Source organism: Typopeltis vanoorti, chromosome 12, assembly GCF_054136105.1.
Source record: "Typopeltis vanoorti isolate ZY-2024b chromosome 12, IOZ_Tvanoo_1.0, whole genome shotgun sequence".
Taxonomy (NCBI): Eukaryota; Metazoa; Arthropoda; class Arachnida; order Uropygi; family Thelyphonidae; genus Typopeltis; species Typopeltis vanoorti.
Genome location: NC_143560.1, coordinates 14,310,390 through 14,333,171, shown reverse-complemented (window position 1 = coordinate 14,333,171; position 22,782 = coordinate 14,310,390).

Sequence of the window (22,782 nt, the reverse complement as noted above, 5' to 3'; positions counted from 1 at the left end):
AATTTTCTACAAAATTCTTTATTTGAGAAGAATTTGTCTTGTATGATTTAAATTTTGCTCGTTAGTAAGTAAGTAAAAGAAAATATAAAGCTTTTTTAGTTATGATTTTTTTGTATGAAACAAACTTTATTATTTCTTTTTAAATCATACAAATTTGAGATATTAAAAACATTTAAATAAATTGCTCTCAATCAAGCAAAGACGTTCTAGTTAAAATAAATAAAATCCCAATGTCTGATTCGAAGTACAAACATAAGTCCGGAGCTCAGAAGAGGAAACTTAAATCCGAGAGAGAGAATCGAGAGCATCACGAGGTCGTCAATTCATAACCGAATTTTTAAAATCTGAAAACGAAAAGGACATAGTTCTCAGTACTGATCATAGTGAAGGTGGTGATAATGTTTGTGACATTGAAATCCAAACAGAATATCAGTGTCAAATCGAAACTCATAAAGCAGCCGAAAGTCAAGCGACTGTTACTATGTACCTCTTGCAACGGAAGAAAAGATCGCGAGTGAAAAACCTGCAGAAGGAGTGGCCATGGAAGAATATGATAGAGTTGATGCTTCAGTTGCAGGCCGTGTTGAAAAATCTGATATAAAATGTGATGACCCTAGTACTTGGCCCAGAATAATCTCAAAACAACATGGGGCAAGAGATAGTACGAACTATCAGCTTTCAAGAATTCAAAAAGATTTATAAGTAGCCATGAACGACTTAATCACTTTGCAATTTTGTGCATCGAAAATGATTTGGCTAAGAGAGTTGATTTTACTGACATTATTGATACATTTGCGTTGACAAAAGCTACAAAATATACTTTGAAGTAATTTTGAATATTATTATTAGATTGTATTATGTAGATATTGGTAGTTTTTTAAATAAAAATTACTTTTGTGTTATCAGTTAAACTAATTGATCCTAAACCCTGCAGAGCAATGCGTTGTCCTTAACCTGAACGACAGGTAGGGGGGCCGCCAAAAATCCTGGCCTGGGGGGCCTACTTCAGGATGTAGGTGCCATGCATCACCCTATGCTTTTTTGAAGCATTTGATGCGTTTCGATAAAACGTTTACTAAGTTTAACACAAAAGTCAATCGCAGCTCTCTGTTTGAAACTCATTTTCCGACCGTTCGTCAAAACACACGGTCACTCTTGGCATTATAACTCGGCTTCTAATGAAACAGATGTCATAAACAGTTGACACAACACTAATGAAGGTAGCCGCTTTCGACAACAAAAAAGATACAACAGGTGGAGCCACTGGTTTCTTCTATTTGTCGAAAGGTTCTGTTTCTTTTTGGACAGAGGGTGTAATATAGATTTATTTGCAGCTTCTGCAGCATGAGGATTTCAGCTGCAATAGGGGAAAAAAGTTTAATTATCGTACTACGCGATGCTGTGCATTATCAGAAAAAGTGCACTTACAAATAATCTTTGATTTCCTCCTTAATTAAGCATTCGCATTCGATTTTTAAGTTACTACCGAAGCGTTTCATCTAAATTCTTATTGTCAGAATAATGGTTAAATTAAGTTTCATTTTCTTGCTATTATCTCAATGTGAACGACGTTGTTAAATAGAAGAGGAGTGATCTTACTTTAATTAAAATGTTTTTTTTTTTTTATCTTGTCCTTTATTTATTGTTAAATGGGAAAGCAATTAAAATAATGAAGGTGACAGCGAACTGTTAACGATTTGTTTGAAAAATGATGTTCACATACTCGTATACGAGTTATTTACTGTCCTGCTAAAATTTCCTGAAGGCGTGAAGAATTGCTTATCAGCGAGTAAGAGTTTTATTCTTCGGTCACCCATTTCGTGAATTTGAAAAGAATAAATTGTTCTCTTCGTCACTGTTGCTTCGGGATTCCTTATTTTTATGGAAAAAAGACGAGAACTTCGCTGAAAAGGATGCGACATGCAAAGAAAAATAAATGTCGTTATCAGTGGTCTTCTGTATGTCTTTCTTTCAAGGGGTTTCTGCAGAAGTGGTGACACCACATGAAGCGAGATGCTTTTACAGAAACAGCATCAAAGCTGTTGTTCGTTTTTAATGAGTACCCATTAATATAAGTTATTTAAGTATTTATGTTGAACAGCATCTGCATTGTACTTACGAATTCTTTTCTTATGGAGATTCTTCAACCATTTCATTTGCTTTTCAATTCGATGACATGTAGTTCCACTTGGATGTCCTCTTCAATCAATAGTTCTGTATTCAGCCACTAGGATATCGCAATATTTATTTCCCTTAATTTAGAAAGTCTTGAGTTCATTGAGACGCGAAAATCTTTCTAAAAGAAATTTTTCTGTCTAAGATGTGTTAGCTTCGTTCTGGGTTGACAGGATTGGTAACTGGGGGTTTCTTAACAAACAAACTTAAAATAAACAAACCAGAAGAACACACACATACGAATGACAAGAATAAGGCATTGTCTTCACAGCCTTATTTACTTCAGCCGTTACTCTAATTCCAATGAAACCCTGAAATGAAGCTATTTCTTAAAATATGAATGAGCTTAATCTGTCTGCAAATTCTAAGATTTCTCAGAGTTATGCTTTACAAAGCTGCGTACTTCCTTTGTAAATATGAACAGATATCTTCTAATAATCTGGCTATAAATTCAACGATATAGATGCTTAATTAAATTTCTGTTTAGCAATAGTTAGATTCAACCAAAGAAAAAATGTTTCTTTGGTTGAATCATATGAATACACCTTAAATAAAATAGCTTTTAATATTTATTTCAGAAACTCAAATGAATTAAATATGTCCGAATTCTTTATTCAATTATTTTTTATTTATAGTGCTAGTAAAAAATTACTATGTTTATACATTTATTTATTTATTTATGCTCGTGGCTACATGAAACTGGTAAGTGAAAAGTACAATCACAATTTCCAGAAACAAATGATGAAAATCTTAACATATAAAAGTTCATTACATAAAAGGAACAATCTGCTTTCTAAGTCTTTCCTTTAAAAAAAAAAAAAAAAAAAACATATATATATATATTATATATACAGCGTGTTCGGGATAAATTTGACATATTTATAATTAATTATATTTTTCCGTAAGTTACATGTATTAACACACACTTCTCTTCATTTAAAAGTTTGGACCCTTCTTCATTCATATACAAGATGTCAGAAAGGATGGATAGCTGGAACCCACCTGAATCATGGAAGAGAATAACTTGTATCATGATGATTCGTGCCCGCCATCAAAATAAGGATATTACGACTGCTGCCCAATGCTCCCTGAATACAGTAAAAACAATCAGGCATGAACTAGAGACTTGCAATGGTGACTACGAGGATGTAGCAAGAAGAAAGATCCCTAGCAGACAATCTGATTGCGTTCGTACAGCAGAATTCCTCGTAAATCTGCAGGAACAGGTGTTGAAGAACCCTGGCATTGGAATTCGGGCTTTGTTCGTGGAGTTGCTAACTGTAGTCAAGCCCTGGATAACAAGGGTAGCCAATGGTAGGCCGTATGTATGGCAGCAGGATTCGGCCCCTTGCCACACCTCTAGGAAAAGTCAAAAATGGTTGTCTGAAAATTTCTACGACTTCACCAGTCCAAATGTTTGGCCTCCAAACTCCCCAGACCTTAACCCCATGGATTATTTTGTATGGGGCGCAGTTGAAAAAGACACCAATCGCACTTCCAGTAATACAAAAGCCCAGTTAATGGATAAAATTAAAACAGTTTTTGCGGCCCTTCCCAGGGAGACTGTAGCATCAGCTTGTTCGAGGTTCCGAAGCAGAATTGAAGCTGTGATCGATGCTAATGGTGGTTATTTTGAGTAAATCTTGTTGATAGTATTGTAATTAACTCTGCCTGTAATGTTTTTTGTCAATTCATTAAATTTAATAGATACAAAGATTTTCTTTTTCCTTACGAAACTGTCAAATTTATCCCGAACACCCTGTATATATAAAGTTAAGCCAGGGACATTTATCGTCCTACTGCAACAAGTATGACAAGGCTACATGTTCTCACAACACTTCACAATATAAATGTAGCTGTATCCGAGGGTTAATCATCATCATCTTCTAACATGAAGAGTTCTGCTGATACTATGACGAGGACTATGAGAGTTACTACGAGAATAACGTCTTTGTGGTGAGATGGGACCGTGATTTCCTGTTTCCTCCATAAGCACCGCCATCACTATACCAACTACAGGTCAAGGTCTAGGCTGGAAAGCCAATTTCCTGTAGGCCACCACCGTGAAATTGGCGCCTTGGGCAGTCATACATAATATGAGTAATCGCCTGATCCACGGGAGAACAATCACAATAAGGGTGATGTGACAGCCCCCATTTATGTAGAAGGTAGCCACATCTGCTCTGACTAGTTTTGATCCTGTTTATTGATGACCAAATCTTCCTAGGAAGATCAAAAAACCAGGCTGCGGAGCACACGGATCTTCTACCAGGAAGCCGTTTGTTGGGAGATTGTTGGACCAGTATCCTCTCCATATGTCAGATATTGATGGCAGCGCAGCTGAAGAAAGTTCGTCCATGGACCAGAGAGGCTTTCTAGATTTGAAGCGAAGACTAGGTGGGTTTATGAGAGTCTGGTGTAGGGGCAGGAGTTTGTTGCTCGCTGCTTTATTAAACTCCTTATTCGAGGCATGTCTTCTCCGTATGTGTGGTGGAGCAATGTTAGATAGAACAACCCAGGAGAGAGGGGTGCTTCTCACTGTCCCACTAATTGTGCGCATGGTAGAGTTTAGCTGGGTGTATATAAAGTTAGTGTGAGTACTTCTTTCCCAGACAGGGGCAAAATATTCTGCTGCAGAGAATGCGAGGGCTAGTGCAGAAGACCTTAGGACTTCTGCACCACAACCCCAGGTTGTTCCAGCAAGCCTTGAAATGATATTATTTCTGGTTTTAATTTTATTGGAGAGGTGGATGATGTGCCTTTTATAGGTGTTCTACCATTTTTCCACAGAAAGAAAGGTTGAGTTGTCGATTCGCCTCTTCATTGTACAGATAAAATACTGAGGACACTGTTTTCGTTGGATTTGGCTTCGAGTACCACTGCTTGAAGTACTCTTCCAGGGTGTTAGGTCTGTATTCAAGATTGATTCTAGATTGGTAAAGGAGGTGGATTGATGTAAGATCGCTAGGTCATCGGCGTACATATACTTGCTTGATGTGGTATGAGGTAGATCATACACATAGATGTTAAAAAGTATAGAGGATAACACAGAGCCCTGAGGAAGACCGTTTTGAAGGAATCTGTACCTGCTCTTTTTTCTGCCAATATGGACCCGGATTTTTCTGTTGGAGAGAATAGATTCAAAACGTTGTAAAGTTTTTTTTTACACTTTATAATATTTCCTAGTTTTAGGAGGAGGCCCCTGATCCAGAAGGTGTCATAATCAGATGTTAGATCAATGAAAATGGCTCCAGATTTAAGTTTCTTCTGGAAGCCTGCTTCAATTTGAGTTGTCAGGGCCAGGACCTGATCACAGCAACTTCTTCCTGGCCTGAAGCCAGCTTGTTCGTCGGGAGTGCACTTTCGACGAGTGGTGAAATTCTTTTAAGGAGAATTCTTTCAAAGAACTTAAAGGTGGTGCAAAGCAAGGAGATAGGTCGTAGGTTTTTCATATCATTTGGATCTTTCCCTGGTTTGTGTACGGTAATTATTTTGGCTTCCCACCACAGCTTTGGTAGTTTACTAGCCATGATGATTTCTGAGAAAAGGGCAGCAGCCATGTTTGGCCATGTTAACCAAGATGTTTTAGGAACTAAGGGAGTATACCATCCACTCATGCAACTTTGCTATTCTTGGTAAGTTTTAAGGCTATTTGTACCTCTTCTCGCGATACTGGGTGTATACTTGTTCAGGAAGCTCGGGGTTCTGTGTTCGGGATTTGTCTGATGGAAGTTTGCACAGCAATTTTCCTGGTAGAGCTGGGATGAATCTTGGAGGTTTTAATAAATAGTTAGCCATTTGATCAGGAGTTATCTCTGTTGTTTTGTGTGTCATTGGCTCTGCTCCACCTAATTTTATATATTAATATATAAAAGTTTATATATTAATTGATTATGAGACTTCTTTCAATCACGAATTTTAAAATTTGGTTCACCATTGTATCACTTTTATTATTATTATTATTATTATTATTATTATTATTATTATTATTATTATTATTATTATTATTATTATTATTATTATTATTATTATTATTATTATTATACTTCCATGGATTCAAAAGACTCATCCTGGGAGGTTCCACTGTTACACTCAGAGTTTATCATACAGCGCCTTAAATATGTTCACTGTCTTCGCGCTGACGCCACTCTCGGGCAATGCATTCCAATCACTCACCACTCTCCGTGCAAAAGAAAACCTGCTCTTCATCCTTTGCTCACACTCTTCTTATACAGCTTCCAGGTATGAACTCTTGTTCTCTCCCTATCTTACCCATTTAGCTAGTGTATTCAAGTCTTCTTGCAAAGCCACGGTATCCACTCTACTCCTGATAGCTCTTCCCAACTTTGCGTCATCTACAAACAACTGCATATCACCATTCAGACCTCTCCCAATATTATTTACATACGTTTAAATCAAACATCACTGCTTCCCCTGATATACCCAGTTCTAATCCCATCTTAATACAAATATAATATAGATTTAGTTACAGCTTTTCCAGCGTGAGGATTTCAGCTGTAATAGGGAAACAGATAGTTTAATTATAGCACTAGAAGCTTTAAAAAGAGCACTGTACCCAAACCAGACCCTTGGGGTACACTACTAGTGACTCTTCTGGGATATCGCTCCTCCATAGACAAATCGTTGATACTTATCAGACAGCCAATTCAGAGCACAAATCTACTGTTTAGCTAGCTCCATCTGTTCCAGTGTAATTACCAGCTTGTCATGTGCCAATTTATCAAACGCCTTCGCAAAATCTAAATATACCACTGTGTAAGCATCACCGTTATCCAATGCATTTGTTCACCTTATTATAATAAGTAGATCGCTAAAACACGATCTTCTTTTAACAAATCCATGCTGACCACTAAATAGCATTTTTCTGTTGTTAACAGAAATGTCTGTAATTTCTCTAACACTTTAATCACAACTCCAGACACACCGACTGGACTATAATTCAAATCCTTAGTTTTATCATCACCTCCCTTATGAATCTAAACAATTTTACCCCCTTTCCACCCCTTTCGAACTTGACCCAGTCCAATACTCATGTTAAAAAGATATGTAAACGCTGTTGTTAACTCCCTAGAACATTCCCTCAAAACACGTGGTGAAATAGCATCTAGTCTTTCTTACTTACATCAAGTTTGTTCAATTCTTCATATACCTCCCGCTCACTTGCTTACAGTTCCTCCTCCTCCTCCATTCCCACTGTATTCAAGTTCGGCACGATGTCACATTCAAAAGAGTGAAATATCTTTATAAATTGCTCATTAAATACCTCAACTATATCCTCTGCAGCAGTTATCATTCCTCGATTTCACCCATCAATGTCCCTTCCATAATCATTTTTTCTTCTACTGGCCACATATCGAAACAAATCTGTAGGAATTTTAGCCGCAATAGCGAACTGTCGCTCATACTGCACTTTTGCTACACTTATCAAGCGAGTCACCTTCCTCGCCCGCTCTTTGTACTTCTCATGCAGCTGGTTGTTATAACCACTCATCTTAGGCTTCTTCCATAATATCATCTTCTTCATCCAGATTGCATACCTTCTCTCTTGATTCATCCATTTCATACACCTGGTTTATTTGCCCTCTTCACCTTTGGAACACATTTTGATATTCCCTGTACCAAACAGTTCGTGAGTAGGATCCAAATAACATTGATATCCATGCCATCCAGTTGCTCTTTCCAAGTTATTGCTGGAAGCTCTTTCCTAATCTTTTCATAATTACCAGCCTTAAAATTCCACATAATATCCTTTTCTTACAGAAGTCTTTAAATGACTGACCATCTTACATGTTATCACCTCATGGTCACTCTCACCAACTGGTCGAAGTCTTAACACCCGATTTATAATAACATCATCTGATGAGATGATTAAATTCAATACTCTTGATCCTCGTGTACTCTCTGTTACGAACTGCCTATAATTGTCTCTCAAAAACTCCAGAAATTCATTTTCTTTGCCCCCGGATGCAGTCTCTTGATTCCAGTCTATATTACCACAATTAAAGACACACATAATGAATTGTTTCTTGCTAACCAAGCTAATTTTCCTCTACATTTACTTGTTATTACCCTCCATATTATCAGGTCTATAGCAACACCCAACTAAATATTTCATCCTGTTCACGTCAACCTCAGACCATACTGGCTTAAAACCTCAGCAAATCCACCTTAGATAGGCTACCATCAATACTATTTCTCCTCCTTTTCTTTCCTGTCTTCACGAAAAATATCATATCCGTTAATTTCTATTCCTATCAGGATGTCAACCTCTTCTAAGTCTCGCTTATATCAACAATTTTGGGGCGAATAAAATCCAATGTAACAATTTTGTTCTCCTTATTTCGAATACTTCCGCCATTAGTAGGCAATCATAAGAAATCATTTCTGATTCTACCATCCTACAAACATCACTTCTCCGATGTGATTCCTCAATACCTTCCGAAGTCTTTTCCTCTATATTACCACCAATTCTACAACTTCCCTCACACCTAAACTCTCCCCTCCCATTCCAAGCCATCTCAGTCCTTTTTTACCCACTCATACGTTCACCGCTGAAATCAGCATCCACATGTTTCATAAAGTGTCTCCCCGTCCACCCCGACTACCTCGTTCCCCTGTTTGTATTGTGTTCAGTGGCAGCTCGTGGCTTGAAATCGTGGGGGTGCTGCAACTTTCGAAATACACACACTGTAAGTACAATGTAGACGTGTTTGGATAAAATGTCAAAATTATGGTAAAAATTAAACATGAAAAAATATTGTTTATTATCGATAAAATTATACAGTTTCGTATAATTCAGAATTTCTTAAAAATAAAATATTTTATCATAACCCCAATAATGTTCTAAAATAAAAACTATGACAAATGTTGTCTTTAATTGTAATGTCCAAATATTTAAAGAGACGGAGTAAACACGATAAGCACTACGAACACTCTACTACTGTTGTTTATATGCAAACTGCATATAAACAACAGTGGAACTGCGCGACGGACAGTGTCGCATTACGCTAATAGCTCGCATCTCACTATGACGTGCATATGCTTGCGCGCGGCAATATGACCCTGTGGTAAACACAGTGCTGCTAGCGTCCTTCGCTCTCCTAAGTGCTACAAGATGGATTTTTATTATTTTTTATACAAAATAAGAGAATTGTATAGGACTGTTGATGATAAAATTAAATATTACAAGCAAACATAAATAAATTAATAAATATATTTATATATCGAGAAAAATTGGGGGGATGCTGCAGTTCCGCAGTGCCTATGCACGACCCGCCCCTGGTTGTGTTTCTACCCTCTCGCTACTTCATTCGTGATATTCATCTCTCCATTTGCAAGCCTCCCTAACCTGCTTTTCTTTTTATTTATATTTTATGATAAAAACCATATCCAAATAATATTGAGTTATAAATATCTTAGTATGTTCGTTAATCGCATTCCTATTTCAAACGCAAACTAGATATTTCTATCTGCATTTAATTTCAAAGCTGAGTTCATCTTTTAAATGAGAGATTGATTTATATTAATTTAACTTTATTTTGTGGATTGGATCACTTATAGTTATTTCATGATAACAGAGTTATAGGTTTAAAAAATAAATCGTTTTTTCTTTGAATTTATTTCCAAGCATGTGAAACTTCAAACAGAACAGACTAAAATATGTCTGAATGCTTTTTACTTCTCCAGACATGTTCAGGGTCATTAAAGTAAGGGGGAGGGGAAAAAGAGGGAAAGCAGTAGGAAAAAAAAGGAAACATCTTGTTAGTGAGCAAATCGAAAAGCAAGAATCATATGGTGGGCTTCTGAAACACAGAACACAGCAGCTGACAAACAACACCGAAGATACAAGCTGCAGCCGTAGGGCAACGAAAGAAAAAAAAAAAAAAACCACAGAATTTGCAGACAAAGAGTGGAGAAACTAGAAACAAAATTGTTGAAAGCGAAGTGAGCTCTCGTCTTGATAAAAAAAAAGAAGAAGAAAAAAGGAGTAGCAGCAAACTTTTATGCCTTATGGGTTGAGAAATAGCTGAGAAAATGGCTTCCCTTATGTCCTCGCCTTTCTCCGTAACGTCGTATCTATTGCAGTGCCGATTTTCTTCTTGACGAAATTACCTGCGTCGAAATGTTCCAAGAAGCAACGAAGATTGTTGTTCACGGAGAGTCTTAGAAAAACTATCAAATGGTTCAAGGTTTTGATTTAAAGAATCAAAGGCTGTTTCTCATAAACAATTCATTTCGATAGTTTGTGCTTGTCACGTAATCTCGACCATGTCTGTCCAGCACTTCCTAGTGCGACCATCTGATCTAGCCAAGCAAACTCTTTGGGATAGAGAACAGCATTTTGGTGTTCGGTTATCTACCGACAACAACAACACTGCAAAGTGAAGATTAAGTTTCATTCTGCACGTCCTCCTACTTTTAAACTTGTTTTAGCATCGAATTTCCTTTTCTTCCTACTAATGACAAATTTCATTTGTAAATGCTGAAGGGAAAACAAGAAAAATCACTGTAATCAAACGGATGTTTTAAGAACTATTTGTTTTATTGATGTTAGCTTCTCGTTCAGAACTTCATAACATGATTCTGCTCTGTGAACTTAATGAACCGAAAATAGATTTTTTTTTTAGTAAGTTATATAGGTCTTAAAGAAGTAGCCGCACTCTTGCTCTTAATGAGTTACGATGTGCACATCCGCTACTAAAGTGATTTTCTACTACGAACGAAATTATTAGAACAGAACGAATCACAGAGAAAGATAAAAATAAATGGCGAAGTGTGGAATACGTTTCGGTAAAAAAAAAATCGAAAATTTCTTTCAATCGTCAGTACAGATTATTTCATTAGGTGATGTTCTCGCGCAGTTTTCATCTAGTTGCTTAATTCTTTCAGAAAACGCTATCTTAGGGTAACCCTAAGAAAAGATAGGGCAACCTTCCATAGGGAAGGTTGCCTTATCTTTTCCTTTAAAATCTTACTTCCTTTAAAATCATCATCTATCCTTTAATTTGTAGATAACAATATTTATCCATTCACAGAAAGGTTTTTATCGGTCAAAACATGCTAGCCAGCAAGACAATACACACACTTTGCCAATATAGTGTGCTGTTTATGTTTCCTCCACAGCCTTAGTTGCTAGTGAACAATCCCAAATCAACCAACAAATCACTTTCGTATCACTTTAACGCAATAGTAGAAAACCTATATTTTTAGGTGGCTATGTTAATCACCATCTGCAAGAAAATCTGGTTTCAAGAACTCAAGCGCCGATCACACATCATTATAAGAATCTAAGTAATTCTAATCAAATACTGGAATAATATAATATAATTATAATTACCAATACTATGTCAACTCCACTATAATATCATAGTGCAGTGGTGTTCAACCTTTTTTTTCACTACGGGAGCAACTTTTCTATAAAAAGTTATTCGGCGATCTACTCTCTTATATAGATCACGTTCCCCCTAACCTGATATCTGATTACGCACAAATAAACAACTAAAAATAAACAACTAAAAACTTTATTTGTGTATTTAAAAATTTATTTATCACTTTTAATTATTTTAATACAACAACTATTTTAATACAAAAAAAAATCAAATATATTGGGATAAAATATTTATTTTTCTATTTTGGAAAACCAAAGTTAGAAAAAATAACAGATTGATTACAAACTCGCAAGTTACAGGAAATGCTGGTTGATTAAAAAAAAAAAAGTTAATGTGAAATTTGGTATTGTTTGGACCTCGCAATATTTTCATAGTCAAGTTGATATGAAGAAGGGGCCAATCGCAGACAATCATCCAAATGATCATTTGTAATTTGGTTTCTTAATTGATTTTTTATGACGTTCATATTTGAAAAAGGGGATTCTGACAAGTACGTCGATCCGAAACACGACAGAATTTTTCGCTCAATATCAGTTAATATTGGGAATTTTTCATGTGCATACTTCCAAATGACTTCATTGTTTATTGATTTTAAATGAAAACTATTCTGAATGCTTATTACCTCAAGTTCTACTTCAGCTTGGTTTATATCAAACAGACCACTAAATTTATTTGAAATTTCTGTGATGTTCAAGTTTTCTTGAAATGGATTATTGATAAAAGATACAATCATTTCAGTTTTATTAAAATCTTTAAATCTTGAATTTATTTCTTCCTCAACTAATTCTATTTAACGAATAAATTCTTTTAAATTATAGCGAATTTCTTGATTTTGTTCAAAAAATTTTAATAAATATGAGAGTTGTCTAAATTCCCAGTCATTTATGTTTTTCTTTAATAAAAGTAAGTATTGTTGGAAAGTTTTTATTGAACTTAACATGTCAATTAAAGTTTTATCTCTACCTTGTAACTCTAAATTTAAATTGCTTATCCTACAGAAATCTACTAAAAATGATAAGTGTAACAACCATCTTTTATCACTCAATTGTGATAAATATCTTCTTTTTCATCAAGAAAAATTTTGATATCCTTACTTAATACACGAAATCTTTCTAAAAATTGACTTCTGCTGAGCCAGCGAACATTATTGTACAACAGAAGTTCGCTATCATCATCTGCCTGTAATTTAAATAACCGCCGTTGCAGGGCGTTTCCTCGAATAGAATTTACAATTTTAAATGTAATATCCAAAACATCTTTTGCGTTTAATCTTTTACTACACAGTACTTATTGGTGAATAATACAGTGGTACGTTAAAAAATCTGGATATTTGTCATCGTTTTTACATAATGAAATGAAGCCTGATTTATTACCTATCATTGCAGAAGCACCATCAGTAGTAATAGACACAAGTTTAAAAAGCGGAAGTTTGTGTTGTTTCACAAATTCATCAAATGCCGAAAAAATGTCTTCTCCCCTAGTCCTTCCCAATAATGGTATAATTTTCAAAAGTTCTTCTTTACTTGAATAATCTTGACATACCATGCGAATAAATACAATTAACTGAGCAATATCAGTGAAGCTATTTGATTCATCAAATTGTAATGAAAATGCAACACACTGGTGAATGTCTGACTTTAACCTGGCCTGGAAACTTTTCTAACGGCAATTGGAACTCTTTCTTTCGGCAATTTGAAACCTTGTGTGCGGCCTAGAAGTAGTCTCTCTCTCTCTCTCTCTCTCTCTTGCGACGTCTCGAACCGAGAAGCTCCTCTCTGGAAGCAGGAAACTCCTCTCTCAAGCAACATGGATCCGGGCTGTCTCTCTGACGGCGACTCTGGACCGGGCGACCTCCTCTCTGACAGCAATTCTGGAAGCGGGACCCCTTCTGCTTGCTTCAGTCCCTTTTTATTAGGCCTCCTCTGAGACCTCGCATGAAGTTTGGCAACCCCCAAAGAATCGGTATGAATCTTTCATCTTACGTTTCAAGTTCGGCACGCCTTTTGTTCTCCTCCGCTTTCTTTTGATTGTAAGTTGCCGGAAAGTTGTTTGAACTCTTTCTGACTGACTTCGGAGATGTTTACACTTAGATTCTGCAAGCCTTTCTCATACATACAAGTTTCAATAACAATCTTTCTAATGCGGCCATGTACAGCTTCGGCGACAAAAACATTGCCTTGTTTTAGCACTCTAACATATTCTTATTAAAGCAGTATATACATTTAGCTTCAAAAGAGTTATTTACAAAAACATCTAATACAAACTATACCGGGACAAACAAAGTTTATTTTTTTTACAATATTCACATGCGACTTAGCCTAAGTAAAAAATCGATGTTGTGCTTTGGAATATTTAAGCTACAATCGAGTTTTTATACTTTGCTTACAATCGTATTCACTCGGCTCGCTGTTTGACTTCCACTGATCTAAATTAATTCATTTACCCGGACTTATAACAAAATTACTGATTTGACAATTTTAACGAAAAAATAAATAAACAATAGCAATACACTTAAAGTGAATTAAAAATAATACAAAATAATGATAAATAAAATATTATGTTTTCTGTTTTAATTAAATTTGTAAAAATCGCTCCGCGATCGACGGGTTGAACACCCCTGTCATAATGTATATTCCACCACTCTTAAACCATCCATTTATCCACGTTACACTGATGACGTGTTCTGTTTGCTATTTAACCAAACAGAATGCAAATAAACTGACAAAGTCAGTTTATTTGTTTAATACAAATTTGTTATTTGTATTCTGTATTATCATGACATCCTGACGACTGCATTACAAAAGATGTGAATCCACTATTGAAAACCCATTACTCCAATCTCACATGTTTTGATCTGCAGTACAAACCCAAATTTTAAATGCAAGAAGAATTAAAAAGAAACTGCAGTTATTTATTTAGGCTTAAATATCGATGGTAACTTATTCTGAAAATCACATTGTGAATATTATAAAAAAGAGTAGAGTTTAAGTACGCATTTTAAAAATATTTAAAAATATTTCCTCTGTGTTCTGTAATATGGCAGCCTGAGCTGGGGCGTGATCTATTCCATCACACTGACACCTCTGATCTATCAAGAATACATTGAGATATAGAGGAACATTGCAATGATTTTGATTTGGTTTTCTTGTTAATTATGTTTCGCTGCCTGTTAACAACACTTGTTCTTCGGCCAGATTTTCTGTGAGAATACAAGCATTTATAATAAGCAAGAAATATATCTCACTAAATTATCTGCATTTAAAAAAATAATAATATGTAAACAACAAATAAAAAAAAATCAGCTAACGCCTATGTTGTTCCCGTATAGGAACAACAAATAAGGCTTATTTAAAAGAATATTACCACAAAATATGTAATATTAATGGAATAATATCAAAAACAATAATGTAAAAAGACCACACCTCTCTGGATTCAAAATATCTAATAATGTATCCTTGTGAACAGGAAAAAGAAATCAGTCAACTCCTCGAAGACGAACTAGAGAATATTTGAAGTACGTTAAGAATGGTGATAGTTTTTTAGAAAAGATCTATAGATTCGCAATCAAGCATCATGAAAATAGACGAATTGTTATATTGATATTCTTTATCTATATATATTGTATATAATATTATTTTGTACATAATGTATTAATGTTTTATTCTTTTATTCAGCAAAATAGAGAAGATGCGAGCAATTAACATAATATTCTGACCTCATAACCACATTTGCATGGATCCTCATCCCAAGCAACCCAATACAATTGAATTATTTTGTTGTATGTGTGTGAAACTGTGGAATGTGTCAAGAACAATGGGAGTCCCAGAGCATTTCATTATTCTTCCGAAGAATCTTTATTATGAACAAGAAGCTACTGTCCGAATAGATCTTGGAGAAACTGAGTATTTGACAATAGGTAAAGGGGTGCGACAAGGAGGTGTTTTATCTCCGTACCTCTTTAACTTGTACACGAATACATTTTAAGAATGGCAGGGCTGGAAGAGTCTTCAGTTGGAATTAAAATTGGTGGAAGAAATATTAATAATTTGAGGTGCAGATGATACCACCTTGCTAGCAGAATGCAAAGAAGATTTGAAGGAACTTATCATGAAAATTAAAGAAGAAAGTGTTAAATATGGTCTTAAACTTAACCTCAAAAAGGCAAAAGTTATGGCAACATGTGAACTTAATGATTTTGAAGTAGATGGGGAAACAATGGAAGCATTTAACAATTTTGTGCTCCTAGGATCCCGAATTAATCAAGATGGTTATTGTACTGAAGAAGTTAGAGGAAGATGTTTACTCGGAAAGAAAGCAATGACAAATTTAAGCAAGATCTTTATCTTTAAAGATATTAGCCTCGCAACAAAAATCAGAATCGTGAAAGCAAGGGTATTCCCTGTGGTACTGTATGGATGTGAAAGTTGGACCCTGAGAAAGAGTGAAAGAAGGAAGATAGATACATTTGAATTATGAGTTTGGAGACGCTTAGTAAGAATACCATGGACCGCAAAGCAAACCAATAAATCAGTGATAGACAGAATAAAGCCAGATTGCTCCCTCGAAGCTATGATCATCAAGCAAAAATTTCATACTTCGGACATATTATGGGAGCGAATGACAGTCTGGAGAAGATGATGATGCTTGCTAAAGTTGATGGAAGCAGGAGAAGAGGAAGACCAAGAATTAGATGGGTGGATGGAGTTAAAGAAGCAACTGGAATGCGCTTGGAAATTCTGAAAGATATGGCCACGGAGAGATCTGAATGGAGAAGAATCACCAGGAGTCGAAACGACTCGATGGAACATAACAACAACAACAATGTGTGTATCTTTGGCTCTTTGGTACCAATTTGTTGTATATATGTATGTTTGTTCGCTAAAACATTTGTAACATGGATGAGATACTGTTCTTGGGATATGCATATTGCGTCGGTAATACTTTAAATGGAAAAATAAGTTTCATTCTTCAGAAATAACAAAAGCCAATGGGTGTCCTGCGCTTTGTTAAAGAAAGTATCTATTCTTTGCTACCAAATTGGATGAAAATAATTATTAGGAACAACTCGAATGTACGTTAAACTGTGAAGTTTAAAAGTTACAAGTTTCAATTATTGCATGTTGTTTCTTGTGGTCAATGATACTTTTGTTTGCCATGTTCATCATACGAGTATTTTGGTGCAGTCATTTCCTAGTTTGCGGGCTTCAGATGACTGAAGCTGTTATGGATATCGTGAATGAATTTTCAAAGTAGGCCATGTAGGAATTCTTGTTTTGGATATTATGAAGGTTTATGCGATTTTATCTTATGTAGAACAAATACCATAATCACCCTCACATCACGAACAACTACTTTGAAGCACTTGCGACAAAAGGAAAACCAAAACGTTATAAGTAAATTAATTACGACACAAAGTAAGCCACTTTTCAAATTATATGCGATTGAAATCGATTAATTCGAAATATATTCAAATATAGTTGCATTCGCAAGCTTCCTCAATAGAAGTAGTTTAGTATACAAGAAACAATGTTTACGATTAAACCTGCAAATCCCATATTCAACTCATGTAAACTTGGTTATATTTTTGTTCATCTCAAAAACGACAAAGCCCCACTCACGATGAAAACATTTTTCCCTTCTACAAAATGGTTAAAGGGCGTGGAGGGTTTCATTACGTAAAAGTTCGTGTCAGAAGCTCATAAACATAACTGAAATAAAGAAAAAAAATCATAAGTGAGTGATCGTGCAGACATTTTTCTTGCAGCAACATAATTTGAAAATAACAGAAGGACAGTAAGACAGAAATGAGATTTTAATGTAGTTAGGGCTTTTTCCATCATCTTCTACTAATGGTGGAATGATTGTGTTACAGGAAACAGAAGAAGTAAGCCTGTTGTGTGGAAGCGCTTGCTACATCCTCAAATAACCAGAACACGTTGATCGTATGAGAAAATAAAAAAAAAAGTCTGGTTTACATCCGATTTTTTTCTCCATTAACATTCAGAAGAGATCGTTTTACCCTTATTTTGTTATTTCTTTGGCGCTTTGGAATGAAATTACAGGATGAATTTAATCTAAACGAGTAGCCCCTTACTTTAAAGCGGAATGGACAACAAAATTTCTAATTTTTCTAAAGTGAATTTTCCCAACCAAGGAGGAAAAAATCCCTCGAAAATATTGTTTTGCATATCAGCATCTGGAGCACGCTTTCATTAGCATATGCATGTATATATAGAAAGTTCACGGTTTGCGTAGGAATTTATTCGTGAAAATCACGATGCGAATCGAAACTACGTAGTTGATTCATGTTGTATGAATTAATAAAAATAAGAATGGTTCCTAGGTAATTTTCTGAGAGGCAAACACCATTTTGGATAAGTAACGTATGCTGATATAAATTCAAATATTTCACAGAAACTTTCAAGTATCGGTGAAACATGAAATCTTTTATTACCGGAAAGATTTTAAGATACAACTCAAAACAAACACAATACGGTATTACGTTAGGCAGTGTTAGATAAAGGTTTAAACTACTAGGTCAGGATGATGAACCGGTGGAGAGAGAGAGAGAGAATTAGCGGGAAGTGTGCAAGTCAAAAAAAAAAAAAAAAATGATGTCCTTCTTCTTCAACTATACTCCCTTTCTACTTGTTGATTTTCAAGAACTAAAAATTTATAAACGATGGAGTATTCTCAACTCCTATAGTTCTATATGAATACCATAATTGTTCTGAGCAATTCAGTTAAGTCTCACTCATAATATGTGCAAGCTACTTTCAGTTGTTTCCAAATTAGTTTTCACAGAAATCTTCTATCGTTAGAAATACTCGCTACAATTTCTTTCATAGCTGATAATTACGTAACCCAAGAAAGCTGCTTACTTAGTCAAAGAGTTTTGTGCACATGAGACATCCTATTCTGATCGGTAGGCTTTCAAAGTCAGTGATTCTTGCTTGCAGAGAATTTAATTGAATCTATTTGACTATTGCAGCCAATAATAAAGTTGTCAGGCGATGTATCAAAATCAATTTAAAGATATTGGGAATGTCATCATCATCATCATCATCATCATCAAATTCCTGCCATGTACCCTCAAGGGGTGTACAGGATATGACAGTACTACATGAAAAAATTACATCATTACTAACTTCCTATCTACAATTTTCCTCCAAATCAGTCTGTTACTTGTCAAGACTCCAACATTATCAGATCTTATATTTCTATCGTCTAAGGCACTTTGTACCGTATCAATCCACCTATATCTTGGTCTTCCTCTGGGTCGTTTTCCTGCCAACCTGGCAGAGAACACTTGTTTTGCTAATCTTTCCTCTCCCATTCTATTTAAGTGACCATATCACCTGAGATTAGCTCTGCTAACGCATTCCTGGATGCTGACAATGTCAAGTTCTTTCCTAATATCCTCATTTTTAATATGATATTGCCATTGATGCCATCTGTTCACGCCTCTAATCTTTCTCAGGACTCTCATATCTGCGGTCTCTAGTCTTTGGTCAAGTGTTTTACTTCTGACCCAGCTCTCAGATCCATAAGTTAAAACTGGTTTGAACACTGTCTTGTATACAGCTAATTTAGTGTTCCGACTAATTTCTTTCTTATTCCATATGAATTTATTCAATTGACTTCCCACCATACCAGCTTTGCTGATTCTGTTGTCTATTTCTATATTTAATTTACCATCTTCAGTAAAAATTGTGCCTAAGTAGCTGAAATGTTTTATTGTTCCACAGGTTCTCCATTCACAACACAGTTGACATTTTCAATGATTCTGCCTATTTTCATTGTCTTTGTCTTTTTATTGCTGACCTTCATACCATATCTATTACAACAGCTATTCAATTTAGTCAGAGAATCTTGCAGACTTGTAGCGGATTTATTTAGAAGTATAACATCATCCGTATAAAGCAAAGAGCTGACATTAACATCTCCAATTTTGATATCAGGTTTAATACCACATTCCTTCATAATGTGATCCATACAGATAATGAATAACAGATAATGTACATCCTTGTCTCACACCAGATTTAACATTAAACCATCTTCCTGTACTTCCTTCAATTCTAACTGCTGACTTACAACTCAAATAAAGACTAAGTATTGCTGGATATAATGTCCCATTGACACCTAATAACTGCAGCGTATTGAATAGCTTCTCTCTCTCTCTCTTGGCACTTTGCCATACGCCTTTTCCAAATCGACAAAACTTAAATACAGATCTTTGTTATATTCCCATGCTTTCTCGACTATTTGTCGTAAAGTGAAGATCTGATCCTGACAGCCTCTATTTGGCCTGAATCCAGCTTGTTCTTCACCAATCTTTTCTTCCACAATTCTTCTCAACCGTTTCTCAAGTATACTTGCATAGATCTTGCCAGGAACACTCAGTAGGGAAATACCTCTGTAATTCTCACATTCAGTTTTATTTCCCTTTTTATATATGGGTACTATGAGAGCTCTACTCCAATCATCGGGAATTCGTCCCTCTGTCCAAGCTTTCTGAACTATGCAGTGCAGCCACTGTAAGACTCTTATACCACCATACTTCAGCATTTCTGGTCGAATATCATCTACTCCTGCTGCCTTTCCGCATTTCAAGCCTTTGATGGCTTTTTCTACTTCAAGTATGCATATGTATTCCTGACTGTATGCCTGGTCAGTGTTTTTATTCACTGTGCTGTCATCACTGCTTGTTTCATTTAGCACTTTTTCAAAGTAATTACTCCATACTTCAAGGATATCTTTTTCTCCTGTTTTCATGTCACCTTTGTCATCTCTAATTCCTTTTACAGCGCTCTTTCCTCCATTCCTAAGCTTCTTCAACAACCTCCAGAATATTTTGCCACCTTCTTGATATTTATTTTCTATATTCTTGCCAAAGTCCTCCCATGACTTTTGTTTAGCTAGTTTTACACACTGTTTAGCTTTCTTACATTTGTCTCTGTATTCTGTAAGAGTAAAAGCTGACTTATTTGCCAGGAACTTTTGATATGCTTTCTTCTTTTCCTTCGCTGCCTCTTTAACTTCCTGTGTCCACCAGGGAGTTCTGATTTTTTTATCCTTGCACACAACCTCACCACATGCCTCTCTGGCAGAATCAATCAATGTTTTCTTCAGAGTTTGCCACTGAATCTCCAAGGTTTGATTCCTGTTCTCAAACTCTTTCATTTTCTTTTCAATAATATTTCTGTATTTTAGTCTACAGTTCACATCTGAGAGCTGCTCAACTTTTATTCGCTTTAAAACTTTCTTACATGTTATTCTTTTCAATATGAAATTCAATTTTATCCTGCTCAAGACTAAATAGTGATCACTTCCAATTTCAAATCCTCTGTACACTCTGGTGTCCTGCACCAGGGAGAAAACATCACTATCAACAATAACATAGTCAATGAGACTTTTCTTATTCCTAGCCTCTTCTCTCCATGTGAATTTGTGCACATTTTTATGTTGGAACATGGTGTTAGTAATAACCAGTCCATGTCCTGAGCAGAAATCCAACAGATATTTGCCATTATTATTAGCTTTGCTCTTTTCTCCAAATTTTCCCAAAATATTTTTGTATGTCTCACAATCATTTCCTACTCTGCTATTATTGGGAATGTTGAGAATTTAAAAAGAACACTCTTGCGTTTTGGAAACCAAAATGCAACCTATTTTTCCCTAATCATCTCTCTTCTTCCTAAGAGATGGCTGGGAAAAGTGGAGCAATTTCCCAACAAAGTCTTACTGTAACCATTGCACCTGAGATTTTTCTTCCCCTTGAGGTCTATGAAAATGACAAAGAGTTCACGTCAAGAGCACATGATAAGAGTCCACTTATCAATAATGTAGTGAGTAAATGCTAACAATTTAATAATTGATTAGCATTCACTTACTATATTATCGATAAGTGAACTCTGAGTAGTAATTCCCAATAAAATATATGATTTTAGACACTGAGAGAAAAATTTAACTTTTAGCAGATTTTAGTCTCGAGGGAACATCTTTTTCTACTCAACGTAATGGTTCGGGGTTAGCAATGATACTTTTCTAGGGAATAATAAACAAGAATGATGTGGTTTCCCTTGGTCTTCCTTGCCGTACAGTAAGTACAAGTATAGTTCGACCACCTGTTAGAGGTCCCTCGACACATATGCGCATGTTAGAAAAAGGAGAATCCATTCCGATAATAGGGTAATCAGTCTGTCTTCTAGGATGAGTTTGTTTATTATTACAGGTCGGAAAAGTTAGCTTTTCTTTTACGAACATTGCTGTTTTTAAAGTGTAACTATTTTGCTTGTATAACAGTTGGGAAAATGTACGTAGAGCATTAACAAAATTAAAAAGATTTAGCATTAAACAAAAATTTAACTAAGTTTATTTTTAAGAAAGTTTTCTATAAAATAAAGATAATTATACAGAAAAACAGAAATTTTTTCAAATGAACTTAGATATTCTAAACTTACAGTTGAGAGAACTGAGACACTTTAATGTCCTAAACCGATTAGTTATTTATGACATGTTGTGACTCTTTTAACAAACCCATGCAAAAAAAAAATGTTGGAAAAAAATACCATTATCAAATCCTCTTAATCTTCATAGTCATCTGAATCGGTGTCCGAATCGCCATCACTTTCACTTAAACTGATCACCAAAGGTTCGCATAATTCTTCGATAATTCCGTCTCTGTCCCAATACATATTTTCCAATGAGGTGACATGAAAGCAATACTTTCCCCAGTTTTGAACTGTAATACTTTCAATCGCCTGTTCTGGAAGCTTAAAAAGTTTCTACATGTCAATATCTCCAGTTACGTTGCGATGGCGAATGAAACTTTTCACTTCTGCCCAAACATACTCAATAGCATTAATATCGCAATGATATGGTGGTAGCCTCAAAGCTAGAAATCCATGCTCTTTGAGCATCGTGTCGAATTTAAATAGCTTAGTTGTAGGCGAGTTTCTTTTGACCAAATTAAGCAATTCAATTTTTCGTATATCTGGGGAATGAGAAATGTTATTTGCAGAGAGCCAATCCATAAGAACTCGCTTCTTATTAGACCAATTTGGAACTTTGTTTAATAATAGAGTGATATGAAGCGTTATCAATTATAACAACAGCATTTTTAGGAAGGTTTGGAATCAGTTTTTCTTCTGCCCACTTTTCGAAGATCGTAGAATTCATTTGCCCATGGTAATCT